A 19,524-nucleotide genomic window follows, 5' to 3' on the forward strand; every position below is an offset into this window, starting at 1 on the left:
TTACTACGCTTACTATGTACATTGATTGTGATACTTTACATGACGCCCTCCGCCCCGGAACGTTTCCGCCATCGGTTTTGGGGTGTGACAATATATATATATATATATATATATATATATATATATATATATATATATATATATATATATATATATGGGGCTAGGTTATTGTATTCCATACATCTATTGTGTGCCCATAAGAACAATTATAGACCAATGGATGAATATAATTAATAGTCATGATTTGAGCGTCTATGATATTATAATAGATAACATGTATCATATAATCACAAAGATTTCATCTTAAGTGTATTTTGGACAGTTAACTATATTTAAAAAAGGAGAATTTCATATTTTAATGGATTGTTAATTATATTAATTTTAAAAATCTTAATTTTTTAAATTACTTTAATTTTAATTTCAATGTAATTTTTAATAATAATCGAATTTATTCATTCAAAATGACCAAGTCTCAAACATAAACTAGTAAAGATATTACCAATTTTATTTTTACAAAATTTCATTCAACATATTTTTGATAATTTACATTCTTAAAGATTTATACAACATCTATTATCAATAATAATATTTTCTAAAAAAAAACGATTTTATATGAACCATATTTTATTCTTTAAGTGTTAATATTTACATTAATTCTTATAGAACAAGACTATAAACAACAATTACGTTCATTTATATATATATATATATATATATATATATATATATATATATATATATATATATATATATATATAAATGATTAATAATGGTTACAAATTATATTTATTCTTGAAGGTTAACACTAAAAATGATTAAAAAGGAAAAAAATCAAAAACACAAATCAATTCTAAAAGAATATTATTTCTAAGAATCACTTTATAGATACTAGCAGAATACATTTTGCTAGAATACACTGTTGTTATCCTTATTTTCTTCTTTTTCCATATCAATGTCAACCTTTTAAAAACCTAAATCGATAAAGAAAAATATAATCCACTTTTAAATATTAAAAATGTTAGTGCATTCAAATAGAATAAAATAATAAGTTATGATAGAATGGAGACCAATTCTTTTATGACAAAATTGGTTACATTATTCCATTATGTGGTGTGTTTGGTAATTCACTACTTAAGTTAATTTGGAATTCAATACTTTATCATGATAGAACTGGAATTCGAGATTCCATTCTAGCATAATGTTGTAAAACTAATGTGCATTAAACCTTAAGTCCAGTTATCATTTTAAATTCTAACCGTGTGTATTTTTTTCATTCTTGAAATCTGTTGAAAAAAATATTGTCATTCTTGAAAGAATATCCATTCACCTTCTTCGTTCGTTCCTATATGTCTTGTATATGTTTGACCCTTAAACCACTTCAAAACACACTGACATTCTATGAGAATGACATTATGTCAAAATAAGTTTATGTGGGGGACTTGTAGAATGAAATGAACTCAATGGTAGCAAACAATCCATAGGTAAATCTTGAAACATCCAAAAAAACATGAAAAATAAAAGTCATGATAAAACCTTAGCCAATTGTAATAGCCACCAAGAAAACTTGAAGTAACATTCCAAACAAACATTGTAAAACTAGTAGTCAATCAAAATATTTGTATAAAGTATAGCTGATTTTATATGTTACTTCAATCATACTAGTTGGGTTTTTGTCCCTAATAGTCACAATTAATTTAGCAATATGTATTAGCAGTCTGTATGTATATGATGATATGGTGGTAGTGATGCATGCTTGACATCTATCTTGAATCCATGCTTAATGAGCCATTAACTAACACATAAAGGCGAGAGATCCTTGTATCTTGAACCAAAATAAATAAAAATAGAAGCAAAACACACTTAGGCAATTTAACAAACAGGTTATAGGAAACTCTAATGACACGATAGTTCATTCGCATCCCCTTAAATTATGCATAAATTCCAAACAATCAAGTCAATTATTTGAAGAAGAAAAAAAAAACTCAAACAAAAATAAGGAACTGCAGCACGATATTTCCTCATAGGTTTCGTAACATTAGTGGTAACTCTCATTAATTACTAAGCGGAAAAAGAAATAAGGATCATACCTTCAGAAAGCTAATGTTCAGCTGTTAACAGCTAACAACAACAGATCGGTGTTCGGACTAATCCCCTATCTTCTTCGTCACACACTTTAACGGAGAACAAAATTTTTTGAACACCGTGAGTCTGTGACACCTGATGCGAGAAGGAAATTGAATTCGTAAAGTTGTGTGGGACTTTGGGAAATGAAACTAATTTGAGTCTCTAAAAGTCTGATTCTTCCTTTGTAAACACTCCCAAACCCACCGACTCCGATCTTTAAAAGCTTATTGAAGTTACTGGTAGCATTCCTTTCATCAAGGTGTGCTCATTTTCTTTGGATATTTCAGGTATGCTCCTTGGGGAAGTGATTGAGCAAGTTGACTTGCCTAATCTTGATTCTGATTTTCGCTTACATAGTGGATTTTCTTCTTTTTGTTCCGGTGAAGATTTTGAATGAAATAGGAGTGTTTGGTTTTTTAGGGTTGATAAACTAAAACCCAGATAATCGACAAGGGAACGGAGAGGATGAAGATGATGATCGGCTGATTTCTGATGGAAAAGTAGAAAACAGGCATCTGATGATTTCGAGGAAGACGACGTTTAGGGTTTATAAAAATATTGCAGATTTCATTTAATGAGTTTCCAACTATACAATATTTATTTTTGGCTTGTAAAAGTAAAATAAACAAGCTACCTTTATTCATAAATTTAATGGTTAAATTATTGCTAAATTCTCATGGGTCCATACATGTACACAATAGTTGTAGAAAATATTTGAACCTCCATCTCTCTCTCACTCTCTCTCTCCATCTCTCTCTCTATCTCTCTATATGTGTGTGTGCGTGTGTGTGTATATATATATATATATATATATATATATATATATATAGATAGATAGATCTTTCCATTGTTTGTTACATACTCATGTGAAAAGTACAAAAACTAAAAGAAAAGTGAAGAAGTCTACATTCTTCAGGAGTGTAAACACGTTGATTGAATGTTGTTATTAAAAGAATTAACTATTGATTTCTTGACACAATTAAGTAATATGTGGCCTTTGGGTTGCTTCAATAACCATTTGAATTTTAAACTGTTTTTCTCTTTCCCTTTATACCCATTCACTCTACGTGTTATAATACCATCTTGATCTCTCTCTTGAGTTTCCCTCTCTCTTTCTCTCTCAACATGTGAACTAACACAATTTCCCAAAAAGACTATAAATATGATGTGACTTTGTTTTCGAAATATTTTTAATATGAAAACAATACACCACAACATATTGATGATTGATTACATAGATTTACTTTAATTTGGTAAACATAGGAACAGAGAAAACACTTGAGCCAATGGATATTGTAATATGAACAAAACTGTATAGTTACTGTGCATATTAGATCTCTAAAAAAGGTTTTAGAATGTTTTAAGAGAATCTAATGATTTAATATATAATTAAGTTTTTCTTTCAGTATAATAAGTAAAATATGTTTTTTTATGTATTGTTAGTAAATTGTCCTAAAGGTCAATACTTTCTACTCGGTACAAGAATAATATTAATTAGCGGCGACACACATCGCCGCTAAAAGTCTGGGATCTCGCCACTAAAACTTTTACCAACAACGTGCCGCTGCTAAAAAGTCGTTGTTGATGCCTCGTCACTAATTCTCCATGTGTCGGTGCTAATGCTATTCGTCGCCGCTAATGCAAGAGCATCGCCGCTAATTGCCTTGAGTCGCCACTAAAGGGATCGTCGTTAATTGTATTTTCCAGTTTTAGTATTTAACATTAAAATAAGAAAAACTGTTATGATATTAATCTAATCCACCATCTGTCCGAAATATTAATCCAAATGATGTCTGTTCAATATACTCATCCAAACATAATGCAAACTATGCAAAATACTACTCTTCAAATCTTAACACAAACAAAACATTACAAAACTTCTATGATACACTTTCTATTATAACATCCTACATTTGTTTTATTTCCATTATCACACTAATAAGCCCTTAAAAGTTGAATGATGTTCCAATCAATATATACATACATGTACATAAAAATATAGGTATTGCATATACATACACATACACTTTCCATTGTAGCATCCTACTTTTCTTCATTTTTTCCATTATAGAATTTTACTTTCAAAATAATCACTTAAAAGTTATATGATGTTCCAATCAATACATAGATACATATACATATGAATACAAATAGTGTATATACATACAAATACATTTTCATTATAGCAACCTACTTTTTTTTCCATTATAGAATTGTACTTTCCAAATAAGCACTTAAAAGTTAAATGATGTTCCAATCAGTGCATACATACATATACATACAAATACACATATCATATACATACAAATACACTTTCCATTATAGCATTCTACTTTGTATTTTTTTCATTGTAGTTTCCAAATTCCATATTAATAAACAAACTATATACATAATTTTTTATACATATAAATACAAAGATACAAAAATAATACACTTCCAAAAACACATATACATACATCATGCACATACAAATACATATATATGATACATATAGAAATACATAAAATCACATATACATACAACGTACACATCCAAAAAACACATAAACATATACCATATACATACATCATACACATCCAAAATACATAGAAGAATACAAATGCTCATATAAATACACTTCTATATACATAAGATTAACATATTATATATATATATATATATATATATATATATATATATATGATACAAATAAAAATACATAAAATCACATATACATACATCGTACACATCAAAAATACACACACACACACACACACACATATATATATATATATATATATATATATATATATATATATATATATAAAAACTGAAAAAAGAAAACATGTGGTGTGGTGGCTGTAAAGGCAAAGTTCAGCAAAAATAGTCATGGTGGCAGTAAAATGCTTGTTGGGATCGACAACAACATTTCTAGCTTGGTGGGGATCTCAAAATTATGGCAAAATACTCGAAAGGGAGAGGAGAAAACCAAAACAAAAAGAGAAGAAACTGAAGTTTCACCTGTCAATGTCGCCGGAAATGATGCTTGGTCGTCACTGATATGACATCGTCGGTGATACCTTTGGGGCCGCCGGTGTCATGGATTTGGACATAGAAAGTCTTTGTTTCCCAGAGAAAATCAATTCAAGAAGAGTATACGACAGAAGGGAAAGAACGAATGAGGAGGGGTATTATATGCACATGGTATTAGGTGCGAATGGTATTAGCAGCAAGGGTACTCCTTAGAGGCGAAAGACAAAGTAATAGCGGCGACACCTTTGGAGGGAACATTTTGGCGGTACTTTTTTGATAATTAGTGGCGACACTCTCGCTGCTAATGCTTGTGTACGATGTGAATTTCTAGTCATTCAATTAGGCACTAAATCAATGACAATGATTTCACCTCAGCGTTAGACACGGATCGATGTCGAATAACGTTTAGAAGCAACAAATAACGCAAAATTTGTTTGTAGCCGCAAAAGGCGTTGCTGCTAATGTCTATTATTCTTGTTAGGAGTGTTGATCGGGTAAAATTTTTGGGTTTCGGGTAGAACGGGTCGGGTAGTTCGGGTATTTCCTTAAAATAATAATACCCGATACCCGACCTATATTGAAATGCGGGTTCTCGGGTTTTGGGTATTCGGGTTTTAGGTCGGGTCGGGTATTTTCAGGTATACTCGAAAATTACTTAAATTTCACTTATTGATTTTTTTTTTTCATTCTTTTTTTGCATTTCGGTTGCTTTAATTAAAAATTGGGTAACAAAATATTTCATACAATTAACAAGTATATATACCATAACAATACAAGTCATATAATATGTTATGTGATTTTTGCATTCTATTTCAAATGTTGATAAAAAAAAAACAGTTTATGGAGTACATGATCAATGTTTGATCAAACTTTGATTAACCAACCATATTAAATGATTTAATGCAAAAGGTGAGTACATAAAAACTATAAATAAAAGAATTTAGCATGTTTTCTAAATTGTAGGGACCAATTATATAGCTATATTTCAATTCACAAAGAAGAAATGACAAAAAACAAACATGTGCATAGTTGAAAAAAAGAAACAATACGTAGTGCACAAAGAAAATGAAGGGGAATCTAACGTCTTATTCATTTTCATTATATTTGTTGTAACATTTCGTACAAAACTTCATTTCATTTTCAACAATTTCTTTTGTATTTATTATATACCGTTCAAATAACGAAGTCATATAACATTTGGTTTAAACCGTAAGGAACACTAATTATGTAAAATACTGATACAACTTTAATAGTTATTATAACTAATGTATTAATTAGTTTTTTTTTTCTAAATCGGATATACCCAAATTTTTTTAAACCTACGCAATACCCAACCTATTTAAATATCGGGTTACCCGATTACACAAATTTTCAAATCCAAAACTGATTTACCCGAATCTACCCGAATTCAAAACGGTTCGGGTCGGGTAATCGGGTATCGAGTATTTTCAACAAGGCCTAATTCTTGTACATTTTTTGTGTTGACACCAGCTTATCTCCTAGTTGAACAGTATATGATCTCTTAGATTAGTTACAAGCAATCAACCAAAACCAAGTCAACATAACAGAATATTTATTACATACCGTAACAAAAGAAACCATAAAAAAGAATATCACATGTATCGGACTAGGGTGAGGTGCAAATAAACCCCAACGACTGTTTAACCTGATATCAAGAATTGATCGACTAATTTTTTTAGGTGATTTTAAATTTTAATACACATTGGAGGTCTTAATGGCAAATCGGCTTAGTGTGTACTTTGTCTAACAGGATTAATTGTCAAGATTATTAATGGAGGTAAATCTTTTTATGGAATGTGGCATCTGGGGTTTATTACAAAGCACGTTTGTCGAAATCACATTTTAATTCATTTGCCCATGATACATTAATAATTGTGGCGAAGTATCTTGCTGAGTCGTTTTTGAATCACTAAATTAAACCTACAATAATGGAGAAAACTTTAAAGTGCCCTAACTTGGGGACATGCGCTTTATAATTATTGGAAGTGACGCTAAAGAAATTTGTCTTTTTCGCATGCCTTTCGTATCGCAATTGTGTTTCGATCTTGTGAACATAAAATATTACTTATTGTATGTGAACGAGAGAAAATAGTGGTCTCAAATAACCATTTACAGCCATGCATGAACCACCGGAGCGCACGTTTTTAATATGTGGAGGGAATGCGTAGCCAAACAGTGAAGGAAGAGGAACTCAGATTTGATCCAATGAACCGTAACAAATAGGGGTGAGCATTTGGACCCGCCCGGACCGGACCGGCTCTTGAACTAGACCGGTTATGGAGAATTTTGTGGACCATGGACCGGACCGGATGAGTCGTGTCCGTGTCCGGGTCCGGGTCTCGTTTGGACCGGTACAACTTTAATTGCATAGAGTATATAGTAAGTAATCTACATTGATGTATAATATTATAACTTGCAAAATTAATACGTTTCCGTTTCATGCCTAACTAATCTACATTGATGTATAATATTATAACTTGCAATTTGCAAAAATTAATTTTCCAAATAAAAGCAACTAACATATAAATCAAGTTTACCAAAACAAGTTAAACAATTTTAAGATAAACATACAAAAGTATTACCGTAACAACAAAAATCATAGTTTAAACCTTAAAATCAATCAAACTAAAAAATTTCATAAACTCATATCATTGTCATCCATATGTAACATATTTAAAGCTTTTGCAATCTCTACATAATCACAAATGAAAATGTTGTTAGTATTTAATAAAAAGTAATAATTGTATAAAAGAAGAATAAGGATTGTAATTTTTTTACCCAAAAATATATCATCATCGTTCAAGATGTCATCAACGTTGTCAAATATCGGATTTGTAAACTTTATCACCCAATCTTAGGTGCATAACAAAGCTTCAACTATCAATGTCGATAAACTAGTCTGATACTTACTTACAACTCTACCAAATGTGCTAAACGTGGACTCGGAATTATAGTATATAATAATACTAAAAAGCTAAAATATTTCAGCTTTGATAGCTCTACTTTGAAGGATTTCAACTCAGTGAATATAATACCAAAATAAACAAAATTATATTCTAAATTAATCTACAAACTGTAAACTAAATGTTGGAAAAACTGGAGGTCAATCCGACTTAAAACGAATGAGTTATGGGTGTTTAAAAAACGTCACAGATTACAAAATCTTGCTGAAAAGCTGAATTTTTTCCAGCTTTGATAGCTCTACTTTGAAGGATTGTAACTCAGTGAATATAATACCAAAATAAACAAAATTATAGTGTAAACTCATCTACAAACTGTAAACTAAATGTTGGAAAAAGCGCCGGTCAATCCGACTTAAAACGAATGAGTTATGGGTGTTTAAATAACGTCACAGATTACAAAATGTCGCTGAAAAGCTGAATTTTTTCAGCTTTGATAGCTTTACTTTGAAGGATTGTAACATGGTGAATATAATACCAAAATAAACAAAATTATAGTCTAAATTCATCTACAAACTGTAAACTAAATGTTGGAAAAACCCGCAGGTCAATACGACTTAAAACGAATGAGTTATGGGTGTTTAAAAAACGTCACAAAAATCTTAATCATGTCCAACCGGTTCTAAACCCGGTAAAAACCGGACCGAACCGGGAAAAAACCGGACCGGACCGGACCGGAGAGAAATCCTAGAGCCGAGAACCGTCCCGGGGGTCCAAAAAAACGGTCCAGTCTGGTCCACCGGTCCAAATGCTCACCCGAGTCTAAAAACTGAAAAGCAACGTTATATATAACTTCATATTTTTAAAGAAAAACTGAGTAATCTAACCCGTATAAATGAATAATTTTATAACCATAACAAACTATCTATAATTTTTGTAAAATGACCACTTACTCCGTAATATCGTATTTTGGAGTATGTGGCTTGAATCCACAGTGGATGGTGGTTGTTAGGTATAGGGCCCGAAATGTGACACCCATACGTAAAGTTGTATCCCAGACTTTATATTCCGGAATATCCTATTCCGAAAGAGTTATGTTTATTCCGGGATTGATGGTGGTTGATAGGTATCGAGCCGAAAATCTAACTTTCATACATTCCGAACTGACAAAGAATTTGATACTTCGACCCTATATATGAAAATCTAACTTAAAACGAATGAGTTATGTATGAAAATCTAACTTTCATACATTCCGAACTGGTATTCCAGAGTCACGAACGCACATTCCGGACTCCAAAAAATTTGATACTTCGACCCTATATAAAATGGTATCCCATTTAGTTAATCGGTTACTTTAGATCATCCATAATTGTGTACTATAACCAGTGGTGGACGCAAGAAAAAGTATGAAGGATTGCACCATTTTTTAACGGTGTACTACTAAAAAAACTCATTTTCCATGGTAATTTCCGTCACACAATCCATCACTAAAAGGGTTTCACCAACATATTTACATTAAATTAATATATTCGACGAATATTCATTGGCTTTGTGATGGATTTCTGATGGATTTGTTATGAGTTATTGTTTCACTCTATGTTTAATTCAAAAAAGGGTGATGGAGGATTGTGAGTATGCTAGACGTACACTAAGTATGCACGACGTACTCCTTACATGTGCATCATCGAGGGATCCCCGGTGTATGCTGGGTGTACCCATGCGTACGCTGGCCGTAATCGACCCAGGGGAAACCCTAATTTTTAGGGTTTACATACTATTTAAAGACCTTAATTCCCTGAATTCCTCTGCCCTCTCAGCCTTCATTGTCCTTTTACTGCAAATCTCGAACCTTAGTCTCATTTTGTGCATTTTCAGGTTGCCTTGAGTGTTTGTGGTGTTCTTTGGTGGTTTTGAAGGAGAAGGAAGTTTAGGATGAAGCAAAGGAGAAGAAGGATCTTTTCGGTTTAGAGCTTATGCAACATTTCCAGTCTAGTGAAGGTATAATGTTTGAACCTTGATGATTACAAGTATAGATCTAGGTTTAGGGTAGAATATGACATCTTTTGGTCCCATAATTTGGTTTCTTGGAGTATGAGCAACTCCAGGCCCTTTGTGCTGTCCTTTTGGACTCTTGGGAGTGTTTTGAGTCATAAAAATCGGATCTTGGTGGTTAAGAATAAACCATGCAAGTGTTAGTAGCTATCCAAGTGAGTAAATGGACTTAATTCATGATTTGAGCCCCATCCATGCATGCAAAAGTAAAAAGTTTTCAACTTTGTGGCGTAAAAAGTTATTTTGAGCTTGGATCTATGTTTTGGACGTAATGGATGAAGGTATTCAGACTCATAAATGAGGATGGGTTGGCTGGCCAGTATGTTACTCTGGAGTACATCGGGAGTACTCTAGAGTATGATGTACGTACTCTAAAGTACATTGGGTGTACTCTAGAGTACGACGCGCATATTGGCTTAGTTTCCCGATTCCGGTTGGTCATCAGCGTACGCTGGGCTTACGAGTCATGTACCCCGAACATAAGCAGTCTGTGGGTTTGGATAATTTCGGGCTTGATTCGTGTTGGGCCTTTGGACTAGTTTAAGTTGGTCCTCAGGCCCACCTGATTGCAGTAGGTTATTTTTGGGCTTAAGGCCATGCCGGGGGTTCTTGGCCATATTGGGCCTTAGAGTCATTGTAGTTGGGCTTGGATGCCTTTTTGGGCTTTTTATGAATTTTGGCCTTAGGGGAGGGAGCCCCGTTGTGGCCAAGGTAAAGGAGCCTTTTTTACCACTTGTGATTAATAACTATCAAACAAGTGGATTTTCTTATACTTCAAATTGTTTTATCAAACAAACTCTTCAAAACTTTTTATAAACTGAAACCGAGTCATTTGTTACCAATTAAATGGTTAAAACTCTTTTATATGTTAAACTCTTTATTAAACTCTTTTAAACTTATGCATATTGTCAAAATCATGTCTATATAGATATAGTTATATAAGTAAGATTGAAAAGACTTAGGACTGATAACTCACTTTATTTCCTATTCCTTGTTTGGTTGTGGACTTAGAGTATCTGGTTGTTTGTCCAAGTGTCGTTTGAATCTAAGTTATATATATATATATATATATATATATATATATATATATATATATATATATATATATATGTAGAGATATAAAAGTTCTTTCATCAGTTCAGCACCTTTGGGTAGCAAAGGTGTACAAACATACTCAGTCATTTCTAACAGCGTAAAAATTAAAACAATTTTTTGTATTTTCAAAACACATTATCCGAACACATTTATTAATAAAATGTCATTGTATCATATCTTTGTTTCACAAAACATTCCCCAAGATCGAAATACATAAAATCCCATGTGTGTGTACGAATCATGTCGGCGCCTTCCCGCGTTCATCACTGGTATCTAAAACACATAACACATAACACCGTAAGCATAAAGCTTAGTGGTTCCCCAAAATACCACTCTAACACATATTAGCCACTCGAGGCTATAAGTCTGTTTGACCCTCTGGTCAATGTGTCTCGGTGGGACCCTCGAGTCCCAACTCTCTGTGGGCCCTCTGGCCCTAATTCTGTGGACCCAAAGGTCCTAACTCTATGGACCCACTTGTCCTAACTCTGTAAACTCTTAATCATGCATAACACATACAATAATCATAACACATAAATATCATGCAAATACACTGGCACCTAACTCTCAAATACACTGTCACATACTCTGTTTACCACTTTAAGTAAAGTATAGTGAGAAGACTCACCTCTGGTAACTCGGTAAATCTCTGACTCGGTAAACGCTGGTCTAGCCTCCGCCTAATCACATAAAATAAATACCCTATTTAATATAACTCTCAAAGGCTAGACTATGTCCTCTTATGACACTCTCAGAAGGGTAAAAGACCATTTTACCCCTCTTATAACTCAAAAGGCCCCACAATAGACCATACCCTAAAAGTCAACCAAAACTTAACCTTCCGGGGTACGCTGCACGTACCAGATGTGTATGCTAAGCGTACCCGGCTGCCTCTCAGAATCGGGGAACGCCACCTAGTATGCGGCACGTACTGGGATTACGCCCGATGTACTCCCCTGCTTTAGTCCTTTAGCTCTTGAGGTCTTAAACAATTAAGGCCCACATCCAACTTCTAGATCTGACCACTTCTAAGCCTCTTAATCCATAAAGTTGATGACTTTAAGCCTTTGCATGGCTGAACAAGTCACCAACTCCCATAATATTCCATATTCTAACTCTAGAAGACTTATTACTCAAGCATGGCCTCATATTAACAACCAAGATGGAAACTTTATGGATCTAAACCACAAATACCACTGAAAAAGGACAGATCTCGGACCATGGAGCACCTTAGACTCATAAAGTCTCCACCTTTGGGGTTTTTAACCCTAGAAATGACACATGCAACAACAACCCAAAAGAAGAGGAAACTTTTGAACTTTATACCTCTAAGTGTAGCCCCTTTCTCTGTAGATTTCAGATCCAGACTTGCACTTCAAGCTTTAGCCTCCAAAAGCTCGTTTCCTTCTTCTTCACTAAGTCACCAATGCACAATTAGCTCCAACAACACTCACACACATTAAGAACGATGGGAGGCTCTCTCTTAGGGTTTCACTCACTGGTATGGAGGATGAGAAATGAGCCTTAGCACCCTTAAAATAGTGCACAAGTCAGAATAGGGTTTTGCAGCTGGTCCAGGTACGCTCGACGTAACTCTGGGTACGCCCATCGTACCTTGGCGACTCCGCGTCCAAAATAAGCACATGAGTATGCCCAACGTACTCCCGAGTACGCCCAACGTACTTATTTGCAACATTTTCCTCTAAAGGGCTAAACTTAACAACAAGAGAAAAGAAGGAGGGTTGAATAGCTGTACCTTAATCTTGGGATGTTACAATTCTCTCCCACTAGAACTAGACTTCGCCCTCGAAGTCTCATTGAAAACAACTTCGGATGTTGCTCTCGCATTTCTGACTCTGTCTCCCAAGTCATCTCGGACCCCCTCCGATGTTGCCACTGAACCTAAACCAGGGGCACCTCCTTGTTCCTCAAAACCTTGATCCTTTGATCCACAACCGTGATTGGCCTTTCAGCATAATTCAGGCTCGCATCCACCTGAATATCCTCCAGTGGCACCACTGCCGACTCGTCGGGTACACACTTTCTTAGCTGGGACACATGGAAGGTGTCGTGAATCTGGCTCAACTCCGTAGGTAGCTCCAAACGATATGCTACCCTTCCCACCCTCGTGATCACTCTAAACGGACCACTATACCGGGGCCCTAGCTTGCCTCTCTTCCTGAACCGGATCACTCCTTTCCAAGGAGATACCTTCAGGAGCACAAAATCTCCGACCTGAAACTCAAGCTCGGACTGATGCCTATCCGCATAACTCTTCTGGCGACTCTAAGCGGTCAACAACCTCTGTCTGACCTGCTGTATCTGCTCTGTCATTTGAAGCACTATCTTTGTACTACCCATCACACGTTGCCCTACCTCTCCCCAGCAAATGGGAGTCCGACATCTCTTCCCATACAATAGCTCAAAGGGTGGCATACCGATGCTCGAATGATGGCAGTTGTTGAAGGAAAACTCATCCAAAGGCAAAAATGTGTCCCAACTGCCTTCGAAGTCCAGTACACATGCGCGAAGCATGTCCTCGAGCGTCTGAATCGTCCGCTCGCTCTACCCGTCGGTCTGTGGGTGGTATGCGGTGCTAAAATGCAGCCTCGTGCCCAACTCCTCATGAAACTTCTTCCAGAACCTGGAAGTGAAACGCACATCCTGATCTGAGACAATCGAGATCGACACTCCATGCTGCGATACCACCTCTCTCACATACAACTCTGCCAACCTCTCAGCAGAAGAGCTCTCACTGATAGCAAGGAAATGAGCGTTCTTCGTCAACCTGTCCACAATTACCCAAATTGAATCGACGCCCCTCGCAGTCCTCGGCAATTTGGTGATAAAATCCATGGTAATCTGTTCCCACTTCCACTTGGGAACCTCTAACGACGGAAACTTACCATGCGGTCTCTGGTGCTCGGCCTTAACCCTACGACAGGTTAAGCATCTCTCATCAAATCACGCGACATCCCTCTTCATACAGGGCCACCAATACTCTCTCTTCAGGTCCAAATACATCTTAGTAGCCCCGGGGTGGATCGAAAACCTCGATCTATGCGCCTCCTCCATCAAGATGGTACGCGTTCCGCCCACAAATGGTACCCAAATCCGACCCTGAAAGGTCATAAGCCCTCGGCTATCGGTGACGAACTCCGATACCTGTGCGATAACCTGCTCTCTCTTACGGTTCTCTGGTCTCACGGCCTCAGCCTGAACCCCTCGAATGGTGTCAAACACTGGAGTCATCACTGTTAATCTCATGCAAATGTCTCGTATCGGGGCACTCTCTGCCCTACGACTCAGGGCATCGGCTACCACATTAGCCTTACCCAGGTGGTACAGGATCTCGCAGTCATAATCCTTTACCACATCCAACCATCTCCTCTGGCGCATATTCAGGTTGGGCTAATCCATCAAGTACTTCAAGCTCTTGTGGTCTGTGTATATGGTACACCGAACCCCATATAGATAGTGACGCTAGATCTTGAGGGCGAACACCACTGCCCCCAACTCTAGATCGTGGGTGGGATACCACGTCTCATGAGGCTTTGGCTGCCTCGATGCGTATGCTATCACATGCCCTGTCTGCATCAGCACCACTCCCAGCCCCGATATCGACGCATCACAATACACCACAAAGTACTCCATCCCCTACGGAAGGGCTAACACTGGGGCTTCGCACAGTCTCTAGCGAAGTGTCTCGAAGGAGGCCTGCTGCTCTAGGCCCCATGAAAAAGCAACACCCTTCCGGGTCAACCTGGAGAGCGGCACGATGATCTTGGAGAAATCCCTGATAAATCTCCGGTAATAGCCTACTAACCCTAAGAAACTCCTGATCTCGGTGGGGGACCTCGGCACCTCCCAACTCATCACTGCCTCAATCTTGGACGGGTCGACTAATATCCCATTCTGGTTAACGAGGTGCCCCAGGAACTGGACCTCGTGTAACTAGAAATCACACTTGGAGAATTTAGCATAAAGCCTCTCCGATCTCAAAACACTAAGGATCTCCAACGAATGCTCCTCATGATGCTCTCTGGATCTCGAATACACCAACATATCGTCGATGAACACGATCACCGAGCGATCCAACATCGGCCTGCACACTCTATTCATGAGATCCATGAACACTGCCGGTGCATTAGTGAGCACAAAAGGCATCATCACGAACTCGTAGTGCCCATAACGAGTCCTGAACGCTGTCTTCTGGATATCCTCATATCGTACTCTCATCTGATGATATCCACACCTCAAATCAATCTTGGAAAACCAAGACGCTCCCTGCAACTGATCGAACAAATTGTCGATCCTCGGAAAGGGGTAGCGGTTCTTGACCGTCAACTTGTCCAACCCCCGGTAGTCAATGCACATCCAGTGTGAACCATCCTTTTTCTTGACAAAAAGGATAGGTGCTCCCCACGGCGAACTACTTGGCCGAATAACCCCCTTCCCCAGCAGCTACTGAAGCTGCGAGGATAACTCCTGCATCTCTGGAGGCGCAAAGCGATAGGGCACCTTGGCGGTAGGCGCAGCCCCCGGAACCAAATCAATACATAACTCTACCTGCCTCTCGGGAGGCACACCCGACAACTCCTCCGGGAAAACATCCAAGAACTCTCGCACTATCAGAATCTCATCAACTGACGTCGGTCTCTCTGTATCAACCCTCACATCCTTCACATACGCCACAAACCCACTACAGCCATGTTGTAGACTCTGCCTCGCTCTAACAGCCGAACAAAATGCCGACCCCGAACGTGTACCCTCGTCGTATATAGTAAGAACTCCCCCACTAGAGTCTCGTATGGTCACCAGCTGTCGCTTGCAGTCGATAACCGCTTCGAATCTGCTCAACCAGTCCATGCCCACGATGACACATAAATCTCCCATCGCAATAGGAACTAAATCAATCGGGAATTCACACCGAAAATATCGAGTACACACCCTCGGATCAGCTCTGTGGCATACACCGCCCTCTCGTTAGCTATGGAAACCCTCAGAGGTCGACTCAACGCCTCTCGACTAACACTGATGTGCTGACTAAAAGCCAAAGATACAAAAGAATGACTCGCACCCGAGTCAAATAACACCAAGGCAGGTACAGAACTCACAAGAAAAGTACCTATGCATAACATAATATAAGTACAATATCTCAAAATCAAAATAAATACATGAAAAAATACATACCAGCCACGACATCGGGCACTACGCGGACCTCCTCTGCGGTCAACTGAAAGGCTCTCCCTCGTGCCTTCGGTGCCTCGGCCTTCACTGGCTGGCTCTCAGTAGCTCTGATAGCAGCAGGGGAAGATCCCTGAGATGCTCCCTGTGTTGATCCCCGCAGCTATGGACACTCTACCTTCCGGTGTCCGGTCTGGTTGCAGTGAAAACATACTGCAAACCCCTTGGGGCAATCCTTGGCCATATGCCCCTCCTTTCCACATTTGTAGCAAGACCCTGCTCTGCACACCCCATTGTGGCTCTTGCCGCACTTGCCACAAGTGCGGCCCCTTTGACTCCCAGATCTCCAATCAGCGGGCTTGGCCCGCTTGGCTGCCAGCTGAGACTGTGCCGGTCACCGATCCCTTCCCTGAGACTCGGCCTCCTCCCTACCCTGGGTCTCCAGCTTTATCTCCCTCTTCCGGACATTTGCCTGAAGCTCAGAAAATGTCCGGTACGTCGAGTTCGCCACGAACTCCCGTATATCCCTCCTCAAAATGCTCAGATATCGGCTCATACGTGCCTGCTCAAAGGACACGTGCTCTGGGCAGAACATCTCCCGCTCATGGAACATCCGAGTAATCACTGTAACAGACTCGGTACCCTGCTTGGGGGTCAAAAACTCCTGTGCCAAACGCTCCCTCTCCACCTGGGGAACGTACTCATCTCGAAACATAGCAGTGAACCTCTCCCAGGTCACTACAGCAAGCTCAGCCGGCATATAGTGTGCCATCACAAACTTCCACCAGTCCTGCGCTCCTAAGCGAAGCTGGTTCAGTGCGAACCGGAATCTCAAATGGTCTGGAGATGAGAAAATAAAGAAACACCCCTCTATGTCTGAAATCCACCTCATCGCTGCAATCGTGTCCTGGGTCCCATCAAACTCCAGTGGTTTTGTGTTGTTGAACTCTCGGAACAGCAACGCATCACCACCCTGCGTCCTAGTCGCAGCTATAGCTGTAGTGGCCACAGCAACAACAGCCTCAGAAAGAGCAGCGTATCTCTCATCAAAAGTCTATCAGCGTGGTCTTGGTAGACCCGAACATCTCCGATATCTCTGCCCTGATGGCCGTAGCCACCTCCTCATGGATGATCCTACGGATCTCCTCATCACTCGTACCGCTACTCTCTGGTGTGTGGCGTGTCCCAACCATGATCTCTCTCTCTCTGAAATACAACATAAAAAATATCAGGGACTCGCTCGAGTATATTCACACTCTAATACTCCACCCTACTTGTTCCTTGATACTCTAAGGATTCTTACTTGGATTGTGCACTGACCCGGTGTCTTTAGTAGTATGGGGCCACTCGCTAGCAGATCTCTCATAAGCTCCTCGCTGCTACCTAAACACTCTCAAGCATCCCTAGCAGCAAAACTCCTAGACTAAGGCATCACATATCAGGCTACTCTAGTCCTAATAAGAATACCTAGTCTACTCTATTATGTATAATATAACTCATAGCATATCATATCTCATAATACTTATTGTAATGGTATTTTGGGAAATCAACGTTCAGGCGCTGGCTATTCGTACACATGGCTCTGCTCTGTTTCTCTCGAAAGCTCTTTTTACTCTTTTCAAAGTTATTTTATTATCGAAATTTCCTCAAATCCTCAATTTGAGTTTAGATACGCCCGAAGGTGCACCCGAATCTCTCAAACCAAGGCTCTGATAGCAACTTGTAACACCGTAAAAATTAAAACAACTTTTCGTATTTTCAAAACACATTATCCAAACACATTTATTAATAAAATGTCATTGTATCATATCTTTGTTTCACAAAACATTCCCCAAGATCGAAATACATAAAATCCCATGTGTGTGTACGAATCATGTCGGCGCCTTCCCACGTTCATCACTGGTACCTGAAACACATAACACATAACACTGTAAGCATAAAGCTTAGTGAGTTCCCCAAAATACCACTCTAACATATATTAGCCACTCGAGGCTATAACTCTATTTGACCCTCTGGTCAATGCGTCTCAGTGGGACCCTCCAGTCCCAACTCTCTGTGGGCCCTTTGGCCCTAATTCTGTGGACCCAAAGGTCCTAACTCTATGGACCCACTGGTCCTAACTCTGTAAACTATGAATCATGCATATCACATACAATAATCATAACACTTAAATAACATGCAAATACACTGGCACCTAACTCTGAAATACACTGTCACATACTCTATTTACCACTTTAAGTAAAGTATAGTGAGAAGACTCACCTCTGGTAACTCGGTAAATCTCTGACTTGCTAAACGCTAGTCTAGCCTCCGCCTAATCACAGAAAATAAATACCCTATTGAATATAACTCTCAAAGGCTAGACTATGTCCTCTTATGACACTCTCAGAAGGGTAAAAGACCATTTTACCCCTCTCATAACTCAAAAGGCCCCACAATAGACCATACCCTAAAAGTCAATCAAAAGCCAACCTTTCGGGTTACGCTGCACGTACCAGATGTGTACGCTGAGCGTACCCGGCTGCCTCTTAGAATCGGGGAACGCCACGTAGTACGCGACGCGTACTAGGATTACGCCCGGCATACTCCCCTGCTTCAGTCCTTTAGCTCTTGAGGTCTTAAACAGTTAAGACCCACGTCCAACTTCTAGATCTGACCATTTCTAAGCCTCTTAATCCATAAATTTGATGACTTTAAGCCTTTGCATGGCTGAACAAGTCACCAACTCCCATAATATTCCATTCTCTAACTCTAGAAGGCTTATTACAAAAGCATGGCCTCATATTAACAACCAAGATGGAAACTTTATGGATCTAAACCACTAATACCACTGAAAAGGGACAGATCCCGGACCATGGAGCACCTTACACTCATAAAGTCTCCACCTTTGGGGTTTTTAACCCTAGAAATGACACATGCAACAACAACCCAAAAGAAGAGGAAAGTTTTGAACTTTATACCTCTAAGTGTATCCCCTTTCTCTGTAGATTTCAGATCCAGACTTGCACTTCAAGCTTTAGCCTCCAAAAGCTCGTTTCCTTCTTCTTCACTAAGTCACCAATGCACAATTAGCTCCAACAACACTCACACACATTAAGAACGATGGGAGGCTCTCTCTTAGGGTTTCACTCAC

This window comes from Lactuca serriola, chromosome 4, assembly GCF_051521515.1.
Source record: "Lactuca serriola cultivar US96UC23 chromosome 4, Lser_US96UC23_V15, whole genome shotgun sequence".
Taxonomy (NCBI): Eukaryota; Viridiplantae; Streptophyta; class Magnoliopsida; order Asterales; family Asteraceae; genus Lactuca; species Lactuca serriola.